Source organism: Triticum dicoccoides, chromosome 5B (genome assembly GCF_002162155.2).
Source record: "Triticum dicoccoides isolate Atlit2015 ecotype Zavitan chromosome 5B, WEW_v2.0, whole genome shotgun sequence".
NCBI classification, from domain to species: domain Eukaryota; kingdom Viridiplantae; phylum Streptophyta; class Magnoliopsida; order Poales; family Poaceae; genus Triticum; species Triticum dicoccoides.
In genome coordinates this window covers 35,318,689-35,322,095 of record NC_041389.1, presented here as the reverse complement: position 1 = coordinate 35,322,095, position 3,407 = coordinate 35,318,689, and the positions used below count along the sequence as shown (strand labels likewise).

At 41.3% G+C, this 3,407-nt stretch overlaps 1 pseudogene; it reads right to left on the bottom strand.

Annotated features, from left to right (window-relative positions):
* Window positions 1-2,644: 2,644 nt before the first annotated feature.
* Window positions 2,645-3,407, bottom strand: part of LOC119308980 — a 6,627-nt pseudogene continuing 5,864 nt past the window's right edge.

Below are 3,407 nucleotides of genomic sequence, written 5' to 3'. Positions count from 1 at the left end.
TGCGCTCTTGTTAGGAAATCATCAAGTGTATGTATGTATGGTGCAAATGTGTTCTGCACGTCAGCTGATGCATGTTTATGTGCTATACTACATGGGTGTTCTTCTTATATAATATATGAACATGAGCCGACCCTCTTATCTCTGCCAAGGAATTCTTCTTGTGCTAGTTTCACATTATGATGTTCTCGGCACTGACCGAATGATGCCCTTCCATGAGAAGAACAATAGTCACTCATTCCTAGCTAGCCTTCTTTGTTCTTTGAAATGGAACAATGACGAATATATTCCACCAGCGACCGACCTCCATTGGGATCTGACTGCCAGCCGACGGCACCTGAATCATACTGGACACTATCGGTACCTCAGTGTCCAGCTACATGGGTTGCGGTGAGCCCCTGTTCCCCCGCCCCCCCCCTCTCTCTCTGTGTGTGTGGGTGCGCGCGCGCGCGCGCGCGCCCTTAGACGGTCCATCCGTAAGCCGTGGGCAATTGTAGTTGTCATGTTGTGTGTAGTGGTGGTGCTCTTCCGGCCACCACACTGATGATGTGACTGTGATCCTATTTCTTTCCAGCGAAATGATCTATTGCAATTCATTCGTTCTTCTTGTTGTATCAATTGCATCTACTTATATTGCTCGTATGTGTTCCCTTTCAGACAGTCAGCCATAAGTCCTCGTTTCTCCGTAACCATTGGTGGGCGTCACCAGAAATTCTTTCTCTATAGCATGCATTCCCTTGTGTCTGCATGTTTTGTACTACCATGTTTATCTTTACTCAATTGTGACTATCTGGATCCTTTTGATGGGTTTTGCTATTGAAACAATGCAAGCTATTTGTTTTGTTGTGTGCATACTAGTGATCGCATACATTGCACTTGTTTGATCTTAGTCATAACTGGAATGAGAAGAATAACAACCTGCATTGTTTATTTGCTTTTGATAGATGTGTTGGCATGAAAAATAACTGATATGTGATGGCTTGAAAAATAACTGATATGAGTTGGCTTGAAGTTATTTTCTTGGTTTTGCTTAGCTTTCTAGGCTCAAGGGAAGAGAAACGAAGAGCAAGCAACTAGGGTGGCTGTCCACAGCAAGAAATGAACATGGGAATTGGATGGAGATGCCCATGTCCATGTCAATGGTCGTTTCTTGGTGTGTGTAACAAAGTGACTGTTGCATTAGGCGGCAACCCTGCATGGTTGGCCTCGCTATATATAGTGGCCGAGTATTATAATTAAGGAGGTCATTGCACGGTTATTTTTTCCTTCCATGTGAAATACAAAATGGACATATAGTAGGGCCCTTGTGCATTCATTTTTTTCTCTCTTTCTTTGTAGCAGAGGCACCATCCATCCTTGTGATTGTATTGATGGATTGTATAGGATTTATATTACCATTGTTACAAGCTAGAGAGAATGCTTGTCAAAGTTCTGACCACCTGGTTCAAGATCTAGAAAAAGATTGATGTATTCCTGGCTTCATGATTTGGTTGATTGATCGAGGTTGCGGCCGAATAAAATGATGCTATCTTTCTGCATTTGTGCCTTTTGCCTGTCTCTCTTGCTGTTTAATTTGTGTATGAGATGGAGAGGCATTGATTTGGCTTATGAATCCTGGTATTGATGATGATATATACAGGAGGAGGCAAAGCACAAAACCTGGTTGGAAATGTGTCAATACAAAGGAAATGGTCGAGAGTGATATGTCCAACCAGTCAGCAGCAACATGTACGTAAAATAGCTCAGCTCAGGTTGCTAGATTGAAAACGATGGAGGTACAATAGCTCAGCTCAGGTTGCTAGACTGGAAATGATGGAGGAATTGGTTCGTTGTGTTCCAGCAAGAGGAGGAGAGGAGAGGATTAGCGCCAAGGTAGATAGATGCTAGTAGCAGATTGCTCGCAAGATTAATAGACAGATAGTACAGTAGATCCTAGCACCTCAAAAAAAGAAAAGAAAAAAAAAGTATGGTCGATAGAGATGCAAAAGTCTCTCCAGGCCGTTATTGTTAATAATAATGTTATATATCAACCTAAAGAAAGAAGAAACTAGCCAAAACACAGACATACACGTCTTAAAAAGTCAGCAGCTGTATATGATCCAACAGGTACATAGTAAGTACTACCTCCCTCCGGGTTTATTAGTCTCTATTGTATTTCGTGCCAAAATTTGACCGTAGATTAAACTAATAAAATGTTCACGCATGTCAGTAAACATTATATTTTTGAAAACTATGTTCAAATATGAATCCAATGAGATAATTTTTCTTGACATGCATTAACATTTTGTTAGTTAAATATTTAGTCAAAATTTGGCACAAACTACAAAGGGACCTATAAACCAGGACGGAGGTAGTAGTATTTGGGATCTCGCAGATTTTCGTTCAAGATAGGTAGATACTAACCCCTCAAAGAAAGGAAAAAAAATATGAATACAAAATTTGCATAGGTAGATTCTACTTAGTAAATGTCGTCCGTACTGTAGTTTTGATGTAAAAGTTTGTCTGCGGCGGTTAACAAATGTACAAAGGCCAAGTAAGGAATTCACGTCAAAAAGAAAAAGGCCAAGGAAGGAATTAACCTAGTAGTCCATCCGTCTCCATCCATCCCATGTATTTATAATCCCTGGAAACCAGGCACTCTCCACCTCTATTTACTCCATTCCCCTCGGTGGTGCTGCATGCGATCCATCATCCACTCACTCGGCCTCACGCGGATCGCTCTGCCATCCAACGCCTCACCTCGTTTCACTCCTATTGGCCGCGCGTCCTCTCTTGCTATAAATCCAGATCCAACCCATCCTTCACGCGTCCTTCCTTCCTCTCCATTTGCTCCCCACCTCGCCTCATCTATAATGGATACATAAATTTTCCAGTTCTATGTATAATCTGAACATACCATTTGCAGTGGTGCCGAAGCTTTCCTGGCAGATTTGACAATTAGCTTCACCAATCAGGTTCTTCATATAACTGAAGAGAAAAAAAGGCCAGTCACAATGTTGAATGGATAGATAATCATCTAGTATCAATATCAACCAATTAACAGGACCAAAGAAACAGTAAGCAAACACTACAAAGTGGTCTTGATATATGAATAAAGTTCTGTACGTTACAGTAAATTACCATATATGAATAAGATTAGTCGTAAGTAATTGGACACTGCTATGAGATGCTAATATTAAAAACATTAACCCTGATATTTACTGGGAATATGGAGTATCATGTCGCTCCTATGCTTCATCTGCTTGCTTCTCAAACAGATTGGAAGAATCAAATCACCTTCATCAGAATGGTACCCAATGGTTGAAACGACATATCAGTGTACAATTTCTGCCTTCAGAGAAATATTATCGAACACATACCTAGGGCGGCAGGGCTGGCTGGGAGGTGGGACAGATGCGTAGTGCGGCTAG